This window comes from Carassius gibelio, chromosome B19 (assembly GCF_023724105.1).
Source record: "Carassius gibelio isolate Cgi1373 ecotype wild population from Czech Republic chromosome B19, carGib1.2-hapl.c, whole genome shotgun sequence".
Taxonomy (NCBI): Eukaryota; Metazoa; Chordata; class Actinopteri; order Cypriniformes; family Cyprinidae; genus Carassius; species Carassius gibelio.
Window position 1 is genome coordinate 8,010,907 of NC_068414.1, and position 27,500 is coordinate 8,038,406.

Below are 27,500 nucleotides of genomic sequence, written 5' to 3' on the forward strand. Positions count from 1 at the left end.
CTTTTTGGATATTTTTCACGAATTATATAATAATCTTGCAAAAAAAAAAAAGAGTCAATGCCCGATCTCTGCATATTAGCAGGTTTAGGTCTGGTTAGTACTTGGATGAGAGACCGCCTAGGAATACCAGGCGCTTTAAGCTTTTGGGTTTTCTTTCCTACTTATATAATGTCCTGGCGAGTAGATTGGCTGAACTTTAAATAGCCCTCTCTTCGCAGCAGTCTTCACTTACGGCCATACCAACCTGGCCATGCCCGATCTCGTCTGATCTCGGAAGCTAAGCAGGTTTGGGCCTGGTTAGTACTTGGATGGGAGACCGCCTTGAAATACCAGTTGCTGTAAGCTTTTTGGAAAATTTTCACTTAGTATAGAACAATTTTGCCAAAACATGGCCGATCTCTGAATATTAGCAGGTTTGGGCCTTGTTAGTACATGGATGGGAGACTGCCTGGGAATACCAGGTGCTTTAAACTTTTTGGATATTTTTCACGAATTATATAATAATCTTGCAAAAAAAAAAGGAGTCAATGGCCGATCTCTGAATATTATCAGGTTTGGGCCTTGTTAGTACATGGATGGGAGACTGCCTGGGAATACCAGGTGCTTTAAACTTTTTGGATATTTTTCACGAATTATATAATAATCTTGCAAAAAAAAAGAGTCAATGCCCGATCTCTGCATATTAGCAGGTTTAGGTCTGGTTAGTACTTGGATGAGAGACCGCCTAGGAATACCAGGCGCTTTAAGCTTTTGGGTTTTCAATGTACTGGCGAGTAGATTGGCTGAACTTTAAATAGCCCTCTCTTCGCAGCAGTCTTCACTTACGGCCATACCAACCTGGCCATGCCTGATCTCGTCTGATCTCGGAAGCTAAGCAGGTTTGGGCCTGGTTAGTACTTGGATGGGAGACCGCCTTTAAATACCAGGTGCTGTAAGCTTTTGGAAAATTTTCACTTAGTATAGAACAATTTTGCCAAAACATGGCCGATCTCTGAATATTAGCAGGTTTGGGCCTTGTTAGTACATGGATGGGAGACTGCCTGGGAATACCAGGTGCTTTAAACTTTTTGGATATTTTTCACGAATTATATAATAATCTTGCAAAAAAAAAAAGGAGTCAATAACAGATCTCTGCATATTAGCAGGTTTAGGTCTGGTTAGTACTTGGATGGGAGACCGTCTTGAAATACCAGGTGCTGTAAGCTTTTTGGAAAATTTTCACTTAGTATAGAACAATTTTGCCAAAACATAGAGTCAATGGCCGATCTCTGAATATTAGCAGGTTTGGGCCTGGTTAGTACATGGATGGGAGACTGCCTGGGAATACCAGGTGCTTTAAACTTTGTGGATATTTTTCATGAATTATATAATAATCTTGCAAAAAAAAAAGAGTCAATGGCCGATCTCTGAATCTTAGCAGGTTTAGGTCTAGTTAGTACTTGGATGAGAGACCGCCTAGGAATAGCAGGCTTTTTAAGCTTTTGGGTTTTCTTTCCTACTTATATAATGTACTGGCGAGTAGATTGGCTGAACTTTAAATAGCCCTCTCTTCGCAGGAGTCTTCACTTATGGCCATACCAACCTGGTCATGCCCGATCTCGTCTGATCTCGGAAGCTAAGCAGGTTTGGGCCTGGTTAGTACTTGGATGGGAGACCGCCTGGGAATAACAGGTGCTGTAAGCTTTTTGGAAATTTTTCACTTAGTATAGAACAATTTTGCAAAAACATGGCCGATCTCTGAATATTAGCAGGTTTGGGCCTTGTTAGTACATGGATGGGAGACTGCCTGGGAATACCAGGTGCTTTAAACTTTTTGGATATTTTTCACGAATTATATAATAATCTTGCAAAAAAAAAAAAAGAGTCAATGCCAGATCTCTGCATATTAGCAGGTTTAGGTCTGGTTAGTACTTGGATGGGAGACCGTCTTGAAATACTAGGTGCTGTAAGCTTTTTGGAAAATTTTCACTTAGTATAGAACAATTTTGCCAAAACATAGAGTCAATGGCCGATCTCTGAATATTAGCAGGTTTGGGCCTGGTTAGTACTTGGATGGGAGACCGCCTTGAAATACCAGGTGCTGTAAGCATTTTGGAAAATTTTCACTTAGTATAGAACAATTTTGCCAAAACATAGAGTCAATGGCCGATCTCTGAATATTAGCAGGTTTGGGCCTGGTTAGTACATGGATGGGAGATTGCCTGGGAATACCAGGTGCTTTAAACTTTGTGGATATTTTTCATGAATTATATAATAATCTTGCAAAAAAAAAAGAGTCAATGGCCGATCTCTGAATATTAGCAGGTTTGGGCCTTGTTAGTACATGGATGGGAGACTGCCTGGGAATACCAGGTGCTTTAAACTTTTTGGATATTTTTCACGAATTATATACTAATCTTGCAAAAAAAAAAAAAAAAAGAGTCAATGCCCAATCTCTGAATCTTAGCAGGTTTAGGTCTGGTTAGTACTTGGATGAGAGACCGCCTAGGAATAGCAGGCTTTTTAAGCTTTTGGGTTTTCTTTCCTACTTATATAATGTACTGGCCAGTAGATTGGCTGAACTTTAAATAGCCCTCTCTTCGGAGCAGTCTTCGCTTACGGCCATACCAACCTGGCTATGCCCGATCTCGTTTGATCTCGGAAGCTAAGCAGGTTTGGGCCTGGTTAGTACTTGGATGGGAGACCGCCTGGGAATACCAGGTGCTGTAAGCTTTTTGGAAATTTTTCACTTAGTATAGAACAATTTTGCCAAAACATAGAGTAATTGGCCGATCTCTGCATATTAGCAGGTTTGGGCCTTGTTAGTACATGGATGGGAGACTGCATGGGAATACCAGGTGCTTTAAACTTTGTGGATATTTTTCATGAATTATATAATAATCTTGCAAAAAAAAAAAAGAGTCAATGGCCGATCTCTGAATATTAGCAGGTTTGGGCCTTGTTAGTACATGGATGGGAGACTGCCTGGGAATACCAGGTGCTTTAAACTTTTTGGATATTTTTCACGAATTATATAATAATCTTGCAAAAAAAAAAAAGAGTCAATGCCAGATCTCTGCATATTAGCAGGTTTAGGTCTGGTTAGTACTTGGATGGGAGACCGCCTTGAAATACCAGGTGCTGTAAGCATTTTGGAAAATTTTCACTTAGTATAGAACAATTTTGCCAAAACATAGAGTCAATGGCCGATCTCTGAATATTAGCAGGTTTGGGCCTGGTTAGTACATGGATGGGAGATTGCCTGGGAATACCAGGTGCTTTAAACTTTGTGGATATTTTTCATGAATTATATAATAATCTTGCAAAAAAAAAAGAGTCAATGGCCGATCTCTGAATATTAGCAGGTTTGGGCCTTGTTAGTACATGGATGGGAGACTGCCTGGGAATACCAGGTGCTTTAAACTTTTTGGATATTCTTCACGAATTATATAATAATCTTGCAAAAAAAAAAAAAAAGAGTCAATGCCAGATCTCTGCATATTAGCAGGTTTAGGTCTGGTTAGTACTTGGATGGGAGACCGCCTAGGAATACCAGGCGCTTTAAGCTTTTGGGTTTTCTTTCCTACTTATATAATGTACTTGCGAGTAGATTGGCTGAACTTTAAATAGCCCTCTCTTCGCAGCAGTCTTCGCTTACGGCCATACCAACCTGAGGGCGCTAGAGAGCTACAGGAAGTGTTGGCTGCAGTTTGGAGAGGAAGGCTCTCCTCCATTTTGTTTATTCTGTTAGTGTTTGTTTTGAGAGTTGTTTTTGGACTTTAGTTTATTTTTTGTGTGGTTTTTCAGTTTTAAACCACCTAACAGCGGCATCTTGCTGGCTGGAGGGTGGTTAATTTTTTGTTTGTGTTTTGTACAATGGACGGATTATTGGCAAACGACACTGGAATGGCTGGAGAGACACGCATGGCAAACGACACTGGACTGGCTGGAGAGAGACGCATGGCAAACGACACTGGACTGGCTGGAGAGAGACGCATGGCAAACGACACTGGACTGGCTGGAGAGAGACGCATGGCAAACCACACTGGACTGGCTGGAGAGAGACGCATGGCAAACCACACTGGACTGGCTGGAGAGAGACGCATGGCAAACAACACTGGACTGGAGAATCGACAACGAGCAGGACACGGTAAAAATCAAGATTTAAGAGATCTACTTGGTAAAAGGAAATACTTAAAGGAGGCAACAGTGATTGTGAATGTGGAAAATGTTAGTGAGGTGAAGGCTGTGGATATTATTAAAGCGGTGACGGAGAAATGTGGATATGGGGAAATCTTGGCATTAAGGCCAAGACAAGGAAAAGAATACGAGCTGACAATGGAAAAAGAAGAAACTTGTGATAAACTGACTGAGGGATTGGTAATAAATGGAGTGAACTGTGAGATAAAAAAACTTCAAAACAGAGACTATGTTGTCTCTTTCATGCATCTGCCCGTCTACCTTGCTGATGAAGAGATTTTAAATAAACTGGAGGTTTGGGGGGGTTTCCCCAATTTCAAAAATAAAGCGGCGTGTTTATCCGGGCACCAGCATTGAGGATGGGACGAGATACGTAAAGGCACGGTTCCCGAAGGAGGTGGCCTCCCTCCCTTACAGCACAAAAATAGAAACAGCAGAGGGACCACAATATTTTCGGGTGATGCACAGTCATCAGGTTAAGACTTGTCGGCTGTGCATGAGCCCAGACCATGTGGTGAAGGACTGCCCGGAGTTCACGTGCCATAAATGCGAGGAGAGAGGCCATTTCGCGAGAAATTGCAATGCTGTGACGTGCCCGGATTGCAATTTGGTTTTAAATAAGTGTGAGTGTTGGATGCAGGGTGAGGAGGAGGAGGAGGAGCAGCAGGTGGGCGGGCAGGTGCATGAAAGAGACAACGAACAGCGAGTTGATGGAGAAACAGTACGAGGTGAAGGACTGGAATTAAATAAGGATATAGAACAACAGAAAGAGTGTACCGAACCGATTATACAAACACAACAGGATGGGGGAATTTGGTCACAGATGGATTTGACTGACAGCTTGCAAAATGCTTTGGATACTATGGAACTGGATGATGAAAGGAATAAAGTATTGAGTGATGCACAACAGGAGGGAATTTTATGTACACCGATGGATGTGACGGACAGTGTGCAAAAGGAGATGGACGCAGTAGAAATTAATGATGCTACAAAAGAGTGTGAACAAGGACAAGAAAATGAGGAGACGCAGGGGAAATCATCAAAAAGAAGAAGATCTGTGAAGGTAATACCCAATTTAGATACTGCAAGAAAAAGAGTGCTTAAAGAAGATGGTTTTGAATGTACAAATAAGTATGAGTTGCTAAAGGGTTTGGAGGAGGTGGACTGAGTTTATGGGTTTTATGCATGTTTCTATATGTTTTATGCTGTTAAGAATAGTGACTTTTAATGCTAGAGGGCTGTCAGACATGGGAAAATTTGAAAAAGTGAAAGAAATGTGTAAAGGAGAAGATGTGATTTTATTACAAGAAACTAACTGGAGGGAAGAGTACATGACTGAAATAAGGAAAAGTTGGAGCGGAGAGATTTTATATAACAATGGTGATGGGAGGCTGGGAAGAGGAGTTGCAGTTTTAATAAAAGAAAACAGTGGTGTATCGTGTAAAACAATATATAATGACATGGATGGGAAATGTATTGCGGTTGAAATGGAGTATGAGGAGAAAAAAGTTATTTTAGTTAATATTCATGCACCAACAGTAGGGAATGAAAAGAAGGAATATTTTAATGTATTAAGAGAATTTTTAAAGAAACATAAAGAAGTTATTATGATGGGTGATTTTAATACTGTTTTCAGTAAATTAGAAATGGGAGAGGGAATGGTTTTTAAAAATGATAAAGGAAGAAAAGAACTGAAATTATTAATGGAAGAAAATAATATAATTGATGTATGGAGAGAAAGAAACGAAAAAAAGAAAGAATATTCAAGGAGGCAATTATTGGGTAATTTTATGTGTAAGACTAGGATTGATTTTATTTTATGTACAAGGAACATTGAAGGATTTATCGGTAATATTAAATATGAAGAATCAAGCTTAAGTGACCATAAACCAATTTTTATGCAAATAGACTGGAGTTCAGTGAAGAAAGGGCCGGGGGTATGGGTATTAAATGTAGAGGTTTTGAAGAATGAGGATTATGTGTTAAGTATTAAAGAAATTATTGAAAAAGAAAAGGAAAATGGAATGTACGGCGAAGATAAAAGGATATGGTGGGAAAATGTTAAATATTTAGTTAAAAAATTCACAATAAAGTACAGTAAATTAATACAGAGAAGTAAGAGGAAGAAGGAGAGAGAAATAAGAGAAAAATTGGAAAAAGAATTAAATGAGAATGGGAAAGATATACAAAAAATAAAAGAATTGGAGGGAATATTGAAAGAAATGGAAGAGGAAAAATATGAAGGCGCAAGACTAAGAAGTAAAGCTAAATATACTGTGGAGGGTGAAAAATGTACAAAGTTTTTTTTTGATTTAGAAAAAATAAGAGGGAAGGCTGGAATGATTAAAGAAATAAGAGGGAAAAATGGTGTAGTTGTGGAAACTAATGAGGAAATATTAAAAGAAATAAAGGCATACTATGAGAACCTGTTTAGTACTGAGGGGGTGGGGGAAGAAGAGAAACTGGAGTTACTGAAGCAAATAAAAACAACAGTAGGAGAAGTAGACAAAAAAGAATGTGATGAAGAGATAAGAGAAGAAGAGATTAAAAGAGCAATAAGTGAATTAAACAAAAAGAAAAGTCCAGGTGTAGATGGTTTGGGGAGTGAATTTTATATAGTTTTTAAAGATTTTTTAACTAGCATTTTAAAAGAAGTATATGTAGAGGTGTTTAAGAAAGGAGAATTAAATCAAAGAATGGGAATGGGTTTAATGAAATTGATATACAAGAGAAAAGGAGAGAAGACAGATAGTTAAAGAACTATAGACCGATTACAATGCTGAATACTGATTTAAAGATTTTATCTAAAATTTTAGCCAACAGATTGAAAGAAGTCATGCCGAGTATAATTAAAACTAACCAAGTGTACGGAGTGAAAGGGAGAGACATAGCAGATACAACTATTAGTATAAAAGATATGATAAGATACATACATGAAAGCAATAAAGATGGGTTTATTATCAGTTTAGATTTTGAGAAAGCTTTTGACAGGGTGGAGCATGGTTTTTTATTTGATGTTTTAAAAAGTTTTGGTTTTGGAGAGAATTTTATGAAATGGATTAGGATTTTATACAAAGGCGCAATAACAAAAATTAAATGTAATGGGTTTTTAACACAGTGTTTTAAAATTACTAGATCGATAAGACAAGGATGTCCGTTGTCAGCTCTTTTATATTCTTTAGTTGCAGAACCTTTGGGATTGGCTGTAAAACATGGAGAGGGGATAAAAGGCATAGGCATCGAGGGAGGGGAAAGTAAAATTTTTCAGTACGCCGATGACACAACATTATTGTTAAAAGATCTGAAGAGTGTGGAAAATGCAATTCAAATTGTACAAAAGTATTGTAGGGGATCAGGAGCTAAAGTAAATGAGGACAAAACGCTGTATATGAGATTTGGAGGGGCACCGGTTTTAACAGAACATTTTACCTTTAAGGAAACTAAAGAAATGAAGATTTTAGGTGTTTTAATGGGGAGGGATGAAAAGAAAGCAGATGAAACTATGTGGGAAGAAGCTTTAGGAGGGATTGAAAGAAGATTGAATTTTTGGAGAATGAGAACATTAACTTTGAAAGGGAAGGTTTTAGTTCTTAATGTTTTAATGGTTTCGAAATTGTGGTATATTTTATATGTGTCATCTATGCCGTTGTGGGTAGAAAAAAGGCTGAAAAAAATGTTTTTTAGATTTTTTATGGGAAGGGAAGCCACCAAGAATAGCACACAACACTTTAATAGGAGCAGTGAAGAAGGGAGGACTGGGGTTAATGGATGTGGAGCAAAGAAAGAACAGCTTGAGAGTGAAAATAATAAAAAAGTACTTGGATGAAGAAAACGAAGTGGCATGGAAGAGAACAATGGGGCATTTTTTAAGTAAGTGTAGTAATTTTAATTTGGGGGACAACATTTTATGGATGAAAGTTAAAAAATGGATGACGGAGGGGCTGCCAGATTTTTATAAAGAACTGATGGGGGCATGGGGCAAATTTTTAACGAATGTGCATTTTAAGCCACAAGGCAGAGAGAACATTTTAAATCAGCCTTTATTCTTAAACTACGGCATTTTAAGTCAAGGGAAGGAGGTTTTTTTAAGAAGTGGTGGGATGTGGGAATCACGAAAGTCAGAGATGATTTATATGAATTCAAAGAGGGGTTTTTACCAGTGCAATACATTGTGGATGTGATGGAGGAGGCAAAGGAGGATTATAGCAGACGAGAGATAACAAACAAGTATGATGTAATTAAGAATGCAATACCTCAAGAGTGGATAAACAGAATTGACAACATGGAAGAAGAGAAACCTGGGAAAGATGTGTATGTGAGGCTAGGGGAAAAACTGTGTGCTTTTAATGAATGTACTGTGAAAATGTTTTATTGTGTTTTTAGAGATACTGTTTTTAAGAAACCTGTTGTAAACGAATACTGGATACGGTTGTTCAATGATGTAAAAGAAGAGAATATATGGAGGAACATGAGTGGTAAAATTGTACAGACGAAACTGGAGAATATGGAGTATTTTATCAGGAACAAAGCAGTATTCACAGATGTGATTTTAAACAAAATTGGGATGGAGGAAAGTGCCACATGTAAAGTATGCCAAGATGCAGATGAAGGGTTTTTACACTTGTTTTTATATTGTGATGAGCTGAAAGTTTTTAATGAGAGATGTAAAAACATGATTTTAATTTTGAGAGGAGTTGAAATTGGGAAATTTGAGTGGGAAAAGGTGTTCATGTTGGGAATTAATGAAAATTGTAAAAACAAGAAGATCATTAATTTACTTGTGATGTTGATGAAAAGTGCGGTATGGGAAAGAAGAGTAGTGGTGAAAAAAGAAAATGTTTTAATTGATGTGTGGGGAATGTTTAGGAGAAAAGTTGAGAAATATGTTGAATGTCTGTTTTATTACTTTAAGTTGGAGGGAACAATGAATCTTTTTAATTATGTTTTTACTCAGGAGGTCTTAAAGGTTTTAAATGACCTGGGGATGGAATTGTCATTTTTAAAAGATTAAACAATGTAATGAGTGTTTTTTAGTTATAATTTGTAAGATGTCTGACAGCCCAAAACTTTAGGATTGTCTATGTTAAAGAAAGCATATTATGTACCTTTGTATGTTAATATTTGATATGTATGTTTGAATTGAACAATTTCTTTAATAAAAAAAAAAATAAAAAAAAAAAAAAAAAAGGCTATGCCCGATCTCGTTTGATCTCGGAAGCTAAGCAGGTTTGGGCCTGGTTAGTACTTGGATGGGAGACCGCCTGGGAATACCAGGTGCTTTAAACTTTTTGGATATTTTTCACGAATTATATAATAATCTTGCAAAAAAAAAAAAAGAGTCAATGCCAGATCTCTGCATATTAGCAGGTTTAGGTCTGGTTAGTACTTGGATGGGAGACCGTCTTGAAATACTAGGTGCTGTAAGCTTTTTGGAAAATTTTCACTTGGTATAGAACAATTTTGCCAAAACATAGAGTCAATGGCCGATCTCTGAATATTAGCAGGTTTGGGCCTGGTTAGTACATGGATGGGAGATTGCCTGGGAATACCAGGTGCTTTAAACTTTGTGGATATTTTTCATGAATTATATAATAATCTTGCAAAAAAAAAAAGAGTCAATGGCCGATCTCTGAATATTAGCAGGTTTAGGTCTGGTTAGTACTTGGATGAGAGACCGCCTAGGAATACCAGGCGCTTTAAGCTTTTGGGTTTTCTTTCCTACTTATATAATGTACTTGCGAGTAGATTGGCTGAACTTTAAATAGCCCTCTCTTCGCAGCAGACTTCACTTACGGCCATACCAACCTGGACATGCCCGATCTCGTCTTATCTCGGAAGCTAAGCAGGTTTGGGCCTGGTTAGTACTTGGATGGGAGACCGCCTTGAAATACCAGGTGCTGTAAGCTTTTTGGAAAATTTTCACTTAGTATTGAACAATTTTGCCAAAACATGGCCGATCTCTGAATATTAGCAGGTTTTGGCCTGGTTAGTACATGCATGGGAGACTGCCTGGGAATACCAGGTGCTTTAAACTTTGTGGATATTTTTCATGAATTATATAATAATCTTGCAAAAAAAAAGAGTCAATGGCCGATCTCTGAATATTAGCAGGTTTGGGCCTTGTTGGTACATGGATGGGAGACTGCCTGGGAATACCAGGTGCTTTAAACTTTTTGGATATTTTTCACGAATTATATACTAATCTTGCAAAAAAAAAAAAAAAAAAAAAAAAAAAAAATGAATGCCCAATCTCTGAATCTTAGCAGGTTTAGGTCTGCTTAGTACTTGGATGAGAGACCGCCTAGGAATACCAGGCGCTTTAAGCTTTTGGGTTTTCTTTCCTACTTATATAATGTACTGGCGAGTAGATTGGCTGAACTTTAAATAGCCCTCTCTTCGCAGCAGTCTTCACTTACGGCCATACCAACCTGGCCATGCCCGATCTCGTCTGATCTCGGAAGCTAAGCAGGTTTGGGCCTGGTTAGTACTTGGATGGGAGACCGCCTTGAAATACCAGGTGCTGTAAGCTTTTTGGAAAATTTTCACTTAGTATAGAACAATTTTGCCAAAACATGGCCGATCTCTGAATATTAGCAGGTTTGGGCCTGGTTAGTACATGGATGGGAGACTGCCTGGGAATACCAGGTGCTTTAAACTTTTTGGATATTTTTCACGAATTATATAATAATCTTGCAAAAAAAAAAAAAAAGAGTCAATGCCAGATCTCTGCATATTAGCAGGTTTAGGTCTGCTTAGTACATGGATGGGAGACCGTCTTGAAATACCACGTGCTGTAAGCTTTTTGGAAAATTTTCACTTAGTATAGAACAATTTTGCCAAAACATAGAGTCAATGGCCGATCTCTGAATATTAGCAGGTTTGGGCCTGGTTAGTACATGGATGGGAGATTGCCTGGGAATACCAGGTGCTTTAAACTTTGTGGATATTTTTCATGAATTATATAATAATCTTGCAAAAAAAAAAGAGTCAATGGCCGATCTCTGAATATTAGCAGGTTTGGGCCTTGTTAGTACATGGATGGGAGACTGCCTGGGAATACCAGGTGCTTTAAACTTTTTGGATATTTTTCACGAATTATATAATAATCTTACAAAAAAAAAAGAGTCAATGCCCGATCTCTGCATATTAGCCAGTTTAGGTCTGGTTAGTACTTGGATGAGAGACCGCCTAGGAATACCAGGCGCTTTAAGCTTTTGGGTTTTCTTTCCTACTTATATAATGTACTGGCGAGTAGATTGGCTGAACTTTAAATAGCCCTCTCTTCGCAGCAGTCTTCACTTACGGCCATACCAACCTGGCCATGCCCGATCTCGTCTGATCTCGGAAGCTAAGCAGGTTTGGGCCTGGTTAGTACTTGGATGGGAGACCGCCTTGAAATACCAGGTGCTGTAAGCTTTTTGGAAAATTTTCACTTAGTATAGAACAATTTTGCCAAAACATGGCCGATCTCTGAATATTAGCAGGTTTGGGCCTGGTTAGTACATGGATGGGAGACTGCCTGGGAATACCAGGTGCTTTAAACTTTTTGGATATTTTTCACGAATTATATAATAATCTTGCAAAAAAAAAAAAAAAAAGAGTCAATGCCAGATCTCTGCATATTAGCAGGTTTAGGTCTGCTTAGTACTTGGATGGGAGACCGTCTTGAAATACCACGTGCTGTAAGCTTTTTGGAAAATTTTCACTTAGTATAGAACAATTTTGCCAAAACATAGAGTCAATGGCCGATCTCTGAATATTAGCAGGTTTGGGCCTGGTTAGTACATGGATGGGAGATTGCCTGGGAATACCAGGTGCTTTAAACTTTGTGGATATTTTTCATGACTTATATAATAATCTTGCAAAAAAAAAGAGTCAATGGCCGATCTCTGAATATTAGCAGGTTTGGGCCTTGTTAGTACATGGATGGGAGACTGCCTGGGAATACCAGGTGCTTTAAACTTTTTGGATATTCTTCAGGAATTATATAATAATCTTGCAAAAAAAAAAAAAAAAGAGTCAATGCCAGATCTCTGCATATTAGCAGGTTTAGGTCTGGTTAGTACTTGGATGGGAGACCGTCTTGAAATACCAGGTGCTGTAAGGTTTTTGGAAAATTTTCACTTAGTATAGAACAATTTTGCCAAAACATAGAGTCAATGCCCAATCTCTGAATCTTAGCAGGTTTAGGTCTGGTTAGTACTTGGATGAGAGACCGCCTAGGAATAGCAGGCTTTTTAAGCTTTTGGGTTTTCTTTCCTAATTATATAATGTACTGGCCAGTAGATTGGCTGAACTTTAAATAGCCCTCTCTTCGGAGCAGTCTTCGCTTACGGCCATACCAACCTGGCTATGCCCGATCTCGTTTGATCTCGGAAGCTAAGCAGGTTTGGGCCTGGTTAGTACATGGATGGGAGACCGCCTGGGAATACCAGGTGCTTTAAACTTTTTGGATATTTTTCACGAATTATATAATAATCTTGCAAAAAAAAAGAGTCAATGCCCGATCTCTGCATATTAGCAGGTTTAGGTCTGGTTAGTACTTGGATGGGAGACCGCCTTGAAATACCAGGTGCTGTAAGCATTTTGGAAAATTTTCACTTAGTATAGAACAATTTTGCCAAAACATAGAGTCAATGGCCGATCTCTGAATATTAGCAGGTTTGGGCCTGGTTAGTACATGGATGGGAGATTGCCTGGGAATACCAGGTGCTTTAAACTTTGTGGATATTTTTCATGAATTATATAATAATCTTGCAAAAAAAAAAGAGTCAATGGCCGATCTCTGAATATTAGCAGGTTTGGGCCTTGTTAGTACATGGATGGGAGACTGCCTGGGAATACCAGGTGCTTTAAACTTTTTGGATATTTTTCACGAATTATATACTAATCTTGCAAAAAAAAAAAAAAAAGAGTCAATGCCCAATCTCTGAATCTTAGCAGGTTTAGGTCTGGTTAGTACTTGGATGAGAGACCGCCTAGGAATAGCAGGCTTTTTAAGCTTTTGGGTTTTCTTTCCTACTTATATAATGTACTGGCCAGTAGATTGGCTGAACTTTAAATAGCCCTCTCTTCGGAGCAGTCTTCGCTTACGGCCATACCACCCTGAGCACCTGTGATTGTTGGTACATTCCAGGAAGTAAGAGGTGGCAGTAGGGAGAGAAAGGCTCTCCCATATGTTTGTTTTGGTTTGTCTTATATTATATTGTATTTAGTTAAATATTTATTTTTTTCTTGGTTTGTTTTATTATTTTTTAGGGCCCTGAGCAGAATTTACTGCTTAGGGCCAAAGGAGCTTTAAAGCTCTTAAAGTTTTGATTATGGAGGAACAACATGGCAATGGCAAAGACATGGCTGAGGAAAAAAGCAACAGTAAAGAACTTCAAAAAGATACTGGAGAAAGAATAAAGCAAAGGAAATCAACAGAGACAAGTGAGGTGAGAAGAAAAAGGAATGAGATGAAAGATAATGAACAACAAAAGCATTACTCAAAGGAGGCCACAGTGATTGTTAATGCTACAGAAGTAAGAGATCGAAGGGTGGAGGAAGTGATAAAAGCGGTGATTGAAAAAGTTGGACTGAGTAAAGTGTTAGCGGTAAGACCAAGATTAAATAATGAGTATGAGGTAACCGTAACGGATGAAGAAGCATGTGAAGTTTTAAAGGAAGGACTAACAGTAAAAGGAATTGTGTGTGAAGTGAGGAATCTTCAAGAAAGAGAGTGTGTTGTTTCATTCATGCACTTACCAGCTTATATAACAGATGAAGAAATAATGGCAAAATTGCGAACATGGGGAGTTAAAGTTACATCTGCAATAAGAAGAAGGTACTATCCAGACACTACAATTACAGATGGAACAAGATATGTCCGTGTGAAATTCCCTAAGGAGGTGTTATCACTGCCTTACAGCACGAGATTTGATACTGCAGAGGGAGTGCAATATTTTAGGATCATACATGATCGTCAAATGAAGATCTGTAGATTGTGTATGAAACCGGGACACATTTTGAAGGACTGTCCAGACTTTTCCTGTCGAGATTGTGGAGAAAAGGGACATTTTTCGAGGGAATGTGATGCTGTAAGATGCCCGGAGTGTCGTAAAGTACTGGTGAAATGTGAATGCTGGATAGAGGAGGATGCTGAAACGGATAAAGACTATGAGCAAGTGGATGAAATGGAGAAATCACAGGATGTGGACGAAGCAAAGGAGGATGAACAAACAGAACAGACTGAGGAAGAAGATGAGAATCAAAAAGGAGAAGATGCAGAGGAGGAACAGAAGTACTGTGAAATGGAAAAAGAGCAAGAGGAAGAAGGACATGGAATACAAACGGAAATCTTGAAACAAACAAGAGAGGAGGAAAAGGAAAGGCAGGAAATGCAAATGATAGAGACAGCAACGCTAGGGAGAAAAGAAGACAACAAAAATGACTGGGAAAAGGTTACAATAACAAGAAGAAGACAACTAAAGGTAAAACCAAATTTAGAGAATGTACAAAACAGACATATAATTAAAAAAAAAGAACTGAAAGAGAAAGTATTTAAAAAAAGAGACTATGGTGAAAATAGTTTTGAGGTATTAATGCAGCTGGGAAAAGTTGATGAATGTTCAGAATAATATGTACTTTGCTATGTATTATGTTCTTGAAAATTGCAACACTTAATGTAAGAGGGTTACTAGAAAAAGGGAAATTTGAAAAGTTGAAACTTTTGTGTAGTAGATCAAATGTTTTAGTGGTTCAAGAAACAAATTGGAGGGATGAAGTAATGGAAAGTTTAAAAAAAAAATGGAAAGGTGATATATTTTATAGTAATGGTGATGGGAGGCTAGGTAGGGGAGTAGCATTTTTAATTAAAAAGGGCGTGTGTGAAAAAGCACAAGTGGTTTATGATGATATGCAAGGAAAGTGTTTGATAGTGAAAATGATGGAGGGGGAGACAGATATAGTTCTGTGTAATATTCATGCTCCTGTGGTAGAAAAAGAAAAGGTGTTATTTTTTAAGAACCTAAAAGATATTATTGTGAAATGGGAGAATATTTTAATTATGGGGGATTTTAACACTACGTTTAGCAAGATGGATATTGCAGATGGGATGGTTTTTAAATCTGATAGTGGAAGGAAGGAATTAAAAAGTCTAATGGAAGAAAATAACTTTGTGGACGTTTGGAGAGAAAGAAACGAGGGGATACGAGAATTCTCAAGGCAACAGGCGTTGAAGAATTTTATATGCAGAAGTAGAATAGATTTCTTGATAAGTAAAAGGGAAATGTTGAAGATAATAGATACTATATATTACAAGGAAACAATGTTAAGTGATCATAAAGTTGTATGTATACAAGTTGATATGAATAATTTTAAAAGAGGGCCGGGAATATGGATGTTAAACACTGAGATTTTAAAAGATGAGAATTTTAAGGAACAAATAGAGGTATTAATAAAGAAGGAAAAAGGAAATCAGATGTATAAGGATGAAAAGAGAATTTGGTGGGATAATTTAAAATATGACATTGGAAAATGTGCAAGAGAACATAGTAAAATAATACAGAAAATTAAAAAAAGAAAAGAAAAAGAAATAAGAATAGAATTAAGAGATGAGCTAAGTAAGGAGGTTGTCAATTTACAGAAAACCGTAATGTTGGAGGAAAAAATAAAGGATATAGAAGACAAAAAATATAAAGGAGCAATGATAAGAAGTAAAGCAAAATACTTAGTGGAAGGTGAAAAATGTACAAGGTTCTTTTTTAATATGGAAAAAAACAGAGAGCAGGAATGATTAAAGAATTAATAGGAAAAGGAGGAGGAAAGGTAAAAGAAAAAGAAGAAGTTTTAAAAGAAATAAAAGATTATTATGAAAATTTGTTTAAAAGGGAAGGAGTGGGTAGAGAAGAAATTGAATTTCTGGTAGGGAAAATCAAAATAAAGATAGATAATGGTGATAAAAAATTATGTGAAAGGGGAATTGGAAAAGAAGATATAGATGAAGCAATAATGCAGCTAAATAATGGTAAAAGTCCAGGAAAAGATGGTCTTCCAAGTGAATTTTATAAGGTTTTTAGAAATGTAATGACACCAATTTTAAAAGATGTGTATGACGAAATTTTTAAAAAGGAAGAAACCAGTTATTTTATGGGGATAGGATTAGTAAAATTAATTTATAAAAGAAAAGGGGACATTGCAGATCTTAAAAATTATAGACCAATAACTATGTTAAATACAGATTTTAAAATATTATCAAAGATTTTAGCTAACAGATTGAAGAAAATTTTACCAAATATAATACAGACAAACCAGGCATATGCAATACCAGGAAGAGATATTACAGATACTATTAGTAGTATAAGAGATGTTGTAAGTTACATGATCTCTGAAAAAAAAAGTGGATATGTAATAAGTCTTGATTTAGAAAAGGCCTTTGACCGTGTTGAACATGAGTATTTGTTTAGAATTTTACAACAGTTTGGTTTTGGTGAAAATTTTATTAAGTGGTTGAAGATTTTATATAAAGATTCTAAAAGTCAAGTAAAGTGCAATGGTTTTTTAACAGAGACCTTTGATTTAACTAGATCTATTAGACAAGGTTGTCCATTATCAGCTTTGCTGTACAGTTTAGTGGCAGAGGCATTAGGGTTGGCAATAACGGAAGAGAAAGAAATTAGAGGAATAGACACAGAAGAAAATAGAGAGTTGCAGAAAGTATATCAATATGCAGATGATACGACTATAATAGTGCAAGATGTGGCTAGTGTAGTTAAAGCAATGGACATAATAGAAAAATACTGTAAAGGTTCTGGAGCTAAGATAAATCAACAAAAAACTGTTATTATGAGTATAGGAAAAATTGAAAAAATTCAAAAAATGTATCCATTTAAAGAAGAAGAGAGCTTGAAGATTTTGGGTGTGAGGATTGGGAAAAATGAGAAAATGGTGAGAGATTTGATGTGGGATGAAGTGGTGGGTGAAATGGAAAGAGTGTTAAATTATTGGAAACAAAGGGAATTAACTTTAAGAGGGAAGGTTTTGGTTATAAATGCATTAATGATGGCAAAAATGTGGTATGTTTTGGGTGTGATACCCATGCCTATGGGAATTAGTAAAAGATTAAAAAAAGATGTTTTAAATTTCCTCTGGGGCTCTAAGCCATCAAGGATTTCTTATAATACACTAATAGGGGCCATAGAAGAAGGTGGGTTAGGGCTGCAAGATCCAGAATTAAAAAAAAAGAGCTTTAGAGTTAAAACTGTGAAAACTTTTTTAAATGAAGAGAATAAAGCTGAATGGAAAATACTTATGAGAATGTTTTTAAATAAATGCGGACATATGAAAATAGGACCTGATATTCTGTGGATGAAATTAAAACCTAAATTGATAACAGGAATTCCGGAGTTTTATAAAGAAGTTTTAGAAGCATGGGCAGAATTTTTACCAAATGTATGTATTAAACCTATTAGGAGATTGGAGTTTTTAACACAGCCTTTGTTTCTGAATGAGAATGTTGTATATAGAGGAAAAGAATTATTTTTTAAACATTGGATTAATGCTGGATTTAAAACAATAAGGGATGTTTTGTATGAAGTGAGGGAAGGTTTTTTACCTTTGCAAGCAATTTATGATGAAGTGAAAAATACTGAAAATCATGTTAATAAGAATGTTTTAAAAAAGCAATATGATAAAATAAAGGAGGCAATTCCAAAGGAATGGTTAGTAAACATAGAAAAACAAGGACAAGACAGTGAAGATGATAAAATGAAGGTTTTCTTAAAAGCAAAAGGAGAAAAGGAGCCTTTTCATGTGAGTCATCTTAGGACTTTTTATGTTTTGTTTAGAAATAGTGTTTTTAAGGAACCAGCTGGGAATACATTTTGGAAAAATGTTTTTATAAACCTTGAGGAAGAAGTTCTGTGGAGAAATTTGAGAAAATGGCATATTGATGTTAAAATGGAGAACCTGGATTTTTATATAAGGCATAATATAATCTTTTCTGAAGAGAAGTTGTATAAATGTGGAATGACTGGGGATGCATTGTGTAAAGTCTGTTGTGAAAAAACTGAAGGAATTGTGCACATGTTTTTATCATGTAAAGAACTGATCTTTTTCAGAGACAAAATTAAAAATGTGATTAAGAGTTTGTTAGGAGAAAAAATGGATGTAATAGAAGATGAAGAGAGTTGGAATTGTATATTTTTATTTGGAATGAATGAGAAATCTGATAATCAAAATGTTATAAATTTGTTTTTAATTGTAGCTAGATATGCAATATGGTGTAGGAGAAATATAGCAAGAGACAAAAACAAAAAACTGGGATTATGGATTTATTTTAAGAAAAAACTGGAAGATTATATACGAACACTAGAAAGTTATTTTAAAGCAGAAGGTACAATTTATGTATTTGATAAACTAATTCTAAATAACAATCCTTATGTTTTGAAAACACAGAATGGACTGGAAATAAATTTGTAGTTGTTTTTTTTTTTTTTTTTTTTTTTTTTTAGGTGAAAATGATTATGTTTGCTTAGAAACTTTAATGTAACCTTAATTGAGATGTTTGCATTTATTTTGTAGAAGAGAGGTTTCTATAACAAGAATGTTTTAAATGTGAAATATTTTATGTATTTTTTCTTTTTGTACTGAAATATTTTTAATAAAAAAAAAAAAAAAAAAAAAAAAAAAAAAAAAAATGCCCGATCTCGTTTGATCTCGGAAGCTAAGCAGGTTTGGGCCTGGTTAGTACTTGGATGGGAGACCGCCTGGGAATACCAGGTGCTGTAAGCTTTTTGGACATTTTTCACTTAGTATAGAACAATTTTGCCAAAACATAGAGTAATTGGCCGATCTCTGCATATTAGCAGGTTTGGGCCTTGTTAGTACATGGATGGGAGACTGCATGGGAATACCAGGTGCTTTAAACTTTTTGGATATTTTTCACGAATTATATAATAATCTTGCAAAAAAAAAAAGAGTCAATGCCAGATCTCTGCATATTAGCAGGTTTAGGTCTGGTTAGTACTTGGATGGGAGACCGCCTTGAAATACCAGGTGCTGTAAGCTTTTTGGAAAATTTTCACTTAGTATAGAACAATTTTGCAAAAACATAGAGTCAATGGCCGATCTCTGAATATTAGCAGGTTTGGGCCTGGTTAGTACATGGATGGGAGACTGCCTGGGAATACCAGGTGCTTTAAACTTTGTGGATATTTTTCATGAATTATATAATAATCTTGCAAAAAAAAAAAAGAGTCAATGGCCGATCTCTGAATATTAGCAGGTTTGGGCCTTGTTAGTACATGGATGGGAGACTGCCTGGGAATACCAGGTGCTTTAAACTTTTTGGATATTTTTCACGAATTATATAATAATCTTGCAAAAAAAAAAAGAGTCAATGCCAGATCTCTGCATATTAGCAGGTTTAGGTCTGGTTAGTACTTGGATGGGAGACCGCCTTGAAATACCAGGTGCTGTAAGCATTTTGGAAAATTTTCACTTAGTATAGAACAATTTTGCCAAAACATAGAGTCAATGGCCGATCTCTGAATATTAGCAGGTTTGGGCCTGGTTAGTACATGGATGGGAGATTGCCTGGGAATACCAGGTGCTTTAAACTTTGTGGATATTTTTCATGAATTATATAATAATCTTGCAAAAAAAAAAGAGTCAATGGCCGATCTCTGAATATTAGCAGGTTTGGGCCTTGTTAGTACATGGATGGGAGACTGCCTGGGAATACCAGGTGCTTTAAACTTTTTGGATATTCTTCACGAATTATATAATAATCTTGCAAAAAAAAAAAAAAGAGTCAATGCCAGATCTCTGCATATTAGCAGGTTTAGGTCTGGTTAGTACTTGGATGGGAGACCGCCTAGGAATACCAGGCGCTTTAAGCTTTTGGGTTTTCTTTCCTACTTATATAATGTACTTGCGAGTAGATTGGCTGAACTTTAAATAGCCCTCTCTTCGCAGCAGTCTTCGCTTACGGCCATACCAACCTGAGGGCGCTAGAGAGCTACAGGAAGTGTTGGCTGCAGTTTGGAGAGGAAGGCTCTCCTCCATTTTGTTTATTCTGTTAGTGTTTGTTTTGAGAGTTGTTTTTGGACTTTAGTTTATTTTTTGTGTGGTTTTTCAGTTTTAAACCACCTAACAGCGGCATCTTGCTGGCTGGAGGGTGGTTAATTTTTTGTTTGTGTTTTGTACAATGGACGGATTATTGGCAAACGACACTGGAATGGCTGGAGAGACACGCATGGCAAACGACACTGGACTGGCTGGAGAGAGACGCATGGCAAACGACACTGGACTGGCTGGAGAGAGACGCATGGCAAACCACACTGGACTGGCTGGAGAGAGACGCATGGCAAACCACACTGGACTGGCTGGAGAGAGACGCATGGCAAACAACACTGGACTGGAGAATCGACAACGAGCAGGACACGGTAAAAATCAAGATTTAAGAGATCTACTTGGTAAAAGGAAATACTTAAAGGAGGCATCAGTGATTGTGAATGTGGAAAATGTTAGTGAGGTGAAGGCTGTGGATATTATTAAAGCGGTGACGGAGAAATGTGGATATGGGGAAATCTTGGCATTAAGGCCAAGACAAGGAAAAGAATACGAGCTGACAATGGAAAAAGAAGAAACTTGTGATAAACTGACTGAGGGATTGGTAATAAATGGAGTGAACTGTGAGATAAAAAAACTTCAAAACAGAGACTATGTTGTCTCTTTCATGCATCTGCCCGTCTACCTTGCTGATGAAGAGATTTTAAATAAACTGGAGGTTTGGGGGGGTTTCCCCAATTTCAAAAATAAAGCGGCGTGTTTATCCGGGCACCAGCATTGAGGATGGGACGAGATACGTAAAGGCACGGTTCCCGAAGGAGGTGGCCTCCCTCCCTTACAGCACAAAAATAGAAACAGCAGAGGGACCACAATATTTTCGGGTGATGCACAGTCATCAGGTTAAGACTTGTCGGCTGTGCATGAGCCCAGACCATGTGGTGAAGGACTGCCCGGAGTTCACGTGCCATAAATGCGAGGAGAGAGGCCATTTCGCGAGAAATTGCAAAGCTGTGACGTGCCCGGATTGCAATTTGGTTTTAAATAAGTGTGAGTGTTGGATGCAGGGTGAGGAGGAGGAGGAGGAGCAGCAGGTGGGCGGGCAGGTGCATGAAAGAGACAACGAACAGCGAGTTGATGGAGAAACAGTACGAGGTGAAGGACTGGAATTAAATAAGGATATAGAACAACAGAAAGAGTGTACCGAACCGATTATACAAACACAACAGGATGGGGGAATTTGGTCACAGATGGATTTGACTGACAGCTTGCAAAATGCTTTGGATACTATGGAACTGGATGATGAAAGGAATAAAGTATTGAGTGATGCACAACAGGAGGGAATTTTATGTACACCGATGGATGTGACGGACAGTGTGCAAAAGGAGATGGACGCAGTAGAAATTAATGATGCTACAAAAGAGTGTGAACAAGGACAAGAAAATGAGGAGACGCAGGGGAAATCATCAAAAAGAAGAAGATCTGTGAAGGTAATACCCAATTTAGATACTGCAAGAAAAAGAGTGCTTAAAGAAGATGGTTTTGAATGTACAAATAAGTATGAGTTGCTAAAGGGTTTGGAGGAGGTGGACTGAGTTTATGGGTTTTATGCATGTTTCTATATGTTTTATGCTGTTAAGAATAGTGACTTTTAATGCTAGAGGGCTGTCAGACATGGGAAAATTTGAAAAAGTGAAAGAAATGTGTAAAGGAGAAGATGTGATTTTATTACAAGAAACTAACTGGAGGGAAGAGTACATGACTGAAATAAGGAAAAGTTGGAGCGGAGAGATTTTATATAACAATGGTGATGGGAGGCTGGGAAGAGGAGTTGCAGTTTTAATAAAAGAAAACAGTGGTGTATCGTGTAAAACAATATATAATGACATGGATGGGAAATGTATTGCGGTTGAAATGGAGTATGAGGAGAAAAAAGTTATTTTAGTTAATATTCATGCACCAACAGTAGGGAATGAAAAGAAGGAATATTTTAATGTATTAAGAGAATTTTTAAAGAAACATAAAGAAGTTATTATGATGGGTGATTTTAATACTGTTTTCAGTAAATTAGAAATGGGAGAGGGAATGGTTTTTAAAAATGATAAAGGAAGAAAAGAACTGAAATTATTAATGGAAGAAAATAATATAATTGATGTATGGAGAGAAAGAAACGAAAAAAAGAAAGAATATTCAAGGAGGCAATTATTGGGTAATTTTATGTGTAAGACTAGGATTGATTTTATTTTATGTACAAGGAACATTGAAGGATTTATCGGTAATATTAAATATGAAGAATCAAGCTTAAGTGACCATAAACCAATTTTTATGCAAATAGACTGGAGTTCAGTGAAGAAAGGGCCGGGGGTATGGGTATTAAATGTAGAGGTTTTGAAGAATGAGGACTATGTGTTAAGTATTAAAGAAATTATTGAAAAAGAAAAGGAAAATGGAATGTACGGCGAAGATAAAAGGATATGGTGGGAAAATGTTAAATATTTAGTTAAAAAATTCACAATAAAGTACAGTAAATTAATACAGAGAAGTAAGAGGAAGAAGGAGAGAGAAATAAGAGAAAAATTGGAAAAAGAATTAAATGAGAATGGGAAAGATATACAAAAAATAAAAGAATTGGAGGGAATATTGAAAGAAATGGAAGAGGAAAAATATGAAGGCGCAAGACTAAGAAGTAAAGCTAAATATACTGTGGAGGGTGAAAAATGTACAAAGTTTTTTTTTGATTTAGAAAAAATAAGAGGGAAGGCTGGAATGATTAAAGAAATAAGAGGGAAAAATGGTGTAGTTGTGGAAACTAATGAGGAAATATTAAAAGAAATAAAGGCATACTATGAGAACCTGTTTAGTACTGAGGGGGTGGGGGAAGAAGAGAAACTGGAGTTACTGAAGCAAATAAAAACAACAGTAGGAGAAGTAGACAAAAAAGAATGTGATGAAGAGATAAGAGAAGAAGAGATTAAAAGAGCAATAAGTGAATTAAACAAAAAGAAAAGTCCAGGTGTAGATGGTTTGGGGAGTGAATTTTATATAGTTTTTAAAGATTTTTTAACTAGCATTTTAAAAGAAGTATATGTAGAGGTGTTTAAGAAAGGAGAATTAAATCAAAGAATGGGAATGGGTTTAATGAAATTGATATACAAGAGAAAAGGAGAGAAGACAGATAGTTAAAGAACTATAGACCGATTACAATGCTGAATACTGATTTAAAGATTTTATCTAAAATTTTAGCCAACAGATTGAAAGAAGTCATGCCGAGTATAATTAAAACTAACCAAGTGTACGGAGTGAAAGGGAGAGACATAGCAGATACAACTATTAGTATAAAAGATATGATAAGATACATACATGAAAGCAATAAAGATGGGTTTATTATCAGTTTAGATTTTGAGAAAGCTTTTGACAGGGTGGAGCATGGTTTTTTATTTGATGTTTTAAAAAGTTTTGGTTTTGGAGAGAATTTTATGAAATGGATTAGGATTTTATACAAAGGCGCAATAACAAAAATTAAATGTAATGGGTTTTTAACACAGTGTTTTAAAATTACTAGATCGATAAGACAAGGATGTCCGTTGTCAGCTCTTTTATATTCTTTAGTTGCAGAACCTTTGGGATTGGCTGTAAAACATGGAGAGGGGATAAAAGGCATAGGCATCGAGGGAGGGGAAAGTAAAATTTTTCAGTACGCCGATGACACAACATTATTGTTAAAAGATCTGAAGAGTGTGGAAAATGCAATTCAAATTGTACAAAAGTATTGTAGGGGATCAGGAGCTAAAGTAAATGAGGACAAAACGCTGTATATGAGATTTGGAGGGGCACCGGTTTTAACAGAACATTTTACCTTTAAGGAAACTAAAGAAATGAAGATTTTAGGTGTTTTAATGGGGAGGGATGAAAAGAAAGCAGATGAAACTATGTGGGAAGAAGCTTTAGGAGGGATTGAAAGAAGATTGAATTTTTGGAGAATGAGAACATTAACTTTGAAAGGGAAGGTTTTAGTTCTTAATGTTTTAATGGTTTCGAAATTGTGGTATATTTTATATGTGTCATCTATGCCGTTGTGGGTAGAAAAAAGGCTGAAAAAAATGTTTTTTAGATTTTTTATGGGAAGGGAAGCCACCAAGAATAGCACACAACACTTTAATAGGAGCAGTGAAGAAGGGAGGACTGGGGTTAATGGATGTGGAGCAAAGAAAGAACAGCTTGAGAGTGAAAATAATAAAAAAGTACTTGGATGAAGAAAACGAAGTGGCATGGAAGAGAACAATGGGGCATTTTTTAAGTAAGTGTAGTAATTTTAATTTGGGGGACAACATTTTATGGATGAAAGTTAAAAAATGGATGACGGAGGGGCTGCCAGATTTTTATAAAGAACTGATGGGGGCATGGGGCAAATTTTTAACGAATGTGCATTTTAAGCCACAAGGCAGAGAGAACATTTTAAATCAGCCTTTATTCTTAAACTACGGCATTTTAAGTCAAGGGAAGGAGGTTTTTTTAAGAAGTGGTGGGATGTGGGAATCACGAAAGTCAGAGATGATTTATATGAATTCAAAGAGGGGTTTTTACCAGTGCAATACATTGTGGATGTGATGGAGGAGGCAAAGGAGGATTATAGCAGACGAGAGATAACAAACAAGTATGATGTAATTAAGAATGCAATACCTCAAGAGTGGATAAACAGAATTGACAACATGGAAGAAGAGAAACCTGGGAAAGATGTGTATGTGAGGCTAGGGGAAAAACTGTGTGCTTTTAATGAATGTACTGTGAAAATGTTTTATTGTGTTTTTAGAGATACTGTTTTTAAGAAACCTGTTGTAAACGAATACTGGATACGGTTGTTCAATGATGTAAAAGAAGAGAATATATGGAGGAACATGAGTGGTAAAATTGTACAGACGAAACTGGAGAATATGGAGTATTTTATCAGGAACAAAGCAGTATTCACAGATGTGATTTTAAACAAAATTGGGATGGAGGAAAGTGCCACATGTAAAGTATGCCAAGATGCAGATGAAGGGTTTTTACACTTGTTTTTATATTGTGATGAGCTGAAAGTTTTTAATGAGAGATGTAAAAACATGATTTTAATTTTGAGAGGAGTTGAAATTGGGAAATTTGAGTGGGAAAAGGTGTTCATGTTGGGAATTAATGAAAATTGTAAAAACAAGAAGATCATTAATTTACTTGTGATGTTGATGAAAAGTGCGGTATGGGAAAGAAGAGTAGTGGTGAAAAAAGAAAATGTTTTAATTGATGTGTGGGGAATGTTTAGGAGAAAAGTTGAGAAATATGTTGAATGTCTGTTTTATTACTTTAAGTTGGAGGGAACAATGAATCTTTTTAATTATGTTTTTACTCAGGAGGTCTTAAAGGTTTTAAATGACCTGGGGATGGAATTGTCATTTTTAAAAGATTAAACAATGTAATGAGTGTTTTTTAGTTATAATTTGTAAGATGTCTGACAGCCCAAAACTTTAGGATTGTCTATGTTAAAGAAAGCATATTATGTACCTTTGTATGTTAATATTTGATATGTATGTTTGAATTGAACAATTTCTTTAATAAAAAAAAAAATAAAAAAATAAAAAAAAAAAGGCTATGCCCGATCTCGTTTGATCTCGGAAGCTAAGCAGGTTTGGGCCTGGTTAGTACTTGGATGGGAGACCGCCTTGAAATACCAGGTGCTGTAAGCTTTTTGGAAAATTTTCACTTAGTATTGAACAATTTTGCCAAAACATGGCCGATCTCTGAATATTAGCAGGTTTGGGCCTGGTTAGTACATGGATGGGAGACTGCCTGGGAATACCAGGTGCTTTAAACTTTGTGGATATTTTTCATGAATTATATAATAATCTTGCAAAAAAAAAAGAGTCAATGGCCGATCTCTGAATATTAGCAGGTTTGGGCCTTGTTGGTACATGGATGGGAGACTGCCTGGGAATACCAGGTGCTTTAAACTTTTTGGATATTTTTCACGAATTATATACTAATCTTGCAAAAAAAAAAAAAAAAAGTCAATGCCCAATCTCTGATTCTTAGCAGGTTTAGGTCTGGTTAGTACTTGGATGAGAGACCGCCTAGGAATAGCAGGCTTTTTAAGGTTTTGGGTTTTCTTTCCTACTTATATAATGTACTGGCTAGTAGATTGGCTGAACTTTAAATAGCCCTCTCTTCGGAGCAGTCTTCGCTTACGGCCATACCAACCTGGCTATGCCCGATCTCGTTTGATCTCGGAAGCTAAGCAGGTTTGGGCCTGGTTAGTACTTGGATGGGAGACCGCCTGGGAATACCAGGTGCTTTAAACTTTTTGGATATTTTTCACGAATTATATAATAATCTTGCAAAAAAAAAAAAAGAGTCAATGCCAGATCTCTGCATATTAGCAGGTTTAGGTCTGGTTAGTACTTGGATGGGAGACCGTCTTGAAATACTAGGTGCTGTAAGCTTTTTGGAAAATTTTCACTTGGTATAGAACAATTTTGCCAAAACATAGAGTCAATGGCCGATCTCTGAATATTAGCAGGTTTGGGCCTGGTTAGTACATGGATGGGAGATTGCCTGGGAATACCAGGTGCTTTAAACTTTGTGGATATTTTTCATGAATTATATAATAATCTTGCAAAAAAAAAAAGAGTCAATGGCCGATCTCTGAATATTAGCAGGTTTAGGTCTGGTTAGTACTTGGATGAGAGACCGCCTAGGAATACCAGGCGCTTTAAGCTTTTGGGTTTTCTTTCCTACTTATATAATGTACTTGCGAGTAGATTGGCTGAACTTTAAATAGCCCTCTCTTCGCAGCAGACTTCACTTACGGCCATACCAACCTGGACATGCCCGATCTCGTCTTATCTCGGAAGCTAAGCAGGTTTGGGCCTGGTTAGTACTTGGATGGGAGACCGCCTTGAAATACCAGGTGCTGTAAGCTTTTTGGAAAATTTTCACTTAGTATTGAACAATTTTGCCAAAACATGGCCGATCTCTGAATATTAGCAGGTTTTGGCCTGGTTAGTACATGCATGGGAGACTGCCTGGGAATACCAGGTGCTTTAAACTTTGTGGATATTTTTCATGAATTATATAATAATCTTGCAAAAAAAAAGAGTCAATGGCCGATCTCTGAATATTAGCAGGTTTGGGCCTTGTTGGTACATGGATGGGAGACTGCCTGGGAATACCAGGTGCTTTAAACTTTTTGGATATTTTTCACGAATTATATACTAATCTTGCAAAAAAAAAAAAAAAAAAAAAAA

At 36.6% G+C, this 27,500-nt stretch overlaps 10 non-coding genes across 10 annotated transcripts; all 10 read left to right on the forward strand.

Moving 5' to 3' along the window:
• The first annotated feature begins 226 nt into the window (after window positions 1-226).
• Window positions 227-345, forward strand: LOC127979868 (5S ribosomal RNA). The gene has a single exon (XR_008158963.1). It is a non-coding gene; the product is annotated as a 5S ribosomal RNA (ribosomal RNA).
• Window positions 346-819: 474 nt separating this feature from the next.
• LOC127979858 (5S ribosomal RNA) lies at window positions 820-938 on the forward strand. Its single transcript, XR_008158953.1, has one exon. It is a non-coding gene; the product is annotated as a 5S ribosomal RNA (ribosomal RNA).
• A 626-nt stretch (window positions 939-1,564) lies between these two features.
• LOC127981357 (5S ribosomal RNA) lies at window positions 1,565-1,683 on the forward strand. The gene has a single exon (XR_008160323.1). It is a non-coding gene; the product is annotated as a 5S ribosomal RNA (ribosomal RNA).
• Window positions 1,684-2,593: 910 nt separating this feature from the next.
• Window positions 2,594-2,712, forward strand: LOC127981115 (5S ribosomal RNA). The gene has a single exon (XR_008160095.1). It is a non-coding gene; the product is annotated as a 5S ribosomal RNA (ribosomal RNA).
• A 7,254-nt stretch (window positions 2,713-9,966) lies between these two features.
• Window positions 9,967-10,085, forward strand: LOC127979864 (5S ribosomal RNA). The gene has a single exon (XR_008158959.1). It is a non-coding gene; the product is annotated as a 5S ribosomal RNA (ribosomal RNA).
• Window positions 10,086-10,589: 504 nt separating this feature from the next.
• LOC127979781 (5S ribosomal RNA) lies at window positions 10,590-10,708 on the forward strand. The gene has a single exon (XR_008158878.1). It is a non-coding gene; the product is annotated as a 5S ribosomal RNA (ribosomal RNA).
• A 768-nt stretch (window positions 10,709-11,476) lies between these two features.
• On the forward strand, window positions 11,477-11,595 carry LOC127979782 (5S ribosomal RNA). Its single transcript, XR_008158879.1, has one exon. It is a non-coding gene; the product is annotated as a 5S ribosomal RNA (ribosomal RNA).
• Window positions 11,596-12,507: 912 nt separating this feature from the next.
• Window positions 12,508-12,626, forward strand: LOC127979830 (5S ribosomal RNA). The gene has a single exon (XR_008158927.1). It is a non-coding gene; the product is annotated as a 5S ribosomal RNA (ribosomal RNA).
• Window positions 12,627-26,436: 13,810 nt separating this feature from the next.
• On the forward strand, window positions 26,437-26,555 carry LOC127979774 (5S ribosomal RNA). Its single transcript, XR_008158873.1, has one exon. It is a non-coding gene; the product is annotated as a 5S ribosomal RNA (ribosomal RNA).
• Window positions 26,556-27,056: 501 nt separating this feature from the next.
• Window positions 27,057-27,175, forward strand: LOC127979865 (5S ribosomal RNA). The gene has a single exon (XR_008158960.1). It is a non-coding gene; the product is annotated as a 5S ribosomal RNA (ribosomal RNA).
• The last annotated feature ends 325 nt before the right edge of the window (window positions 27,176-27,500 follow it).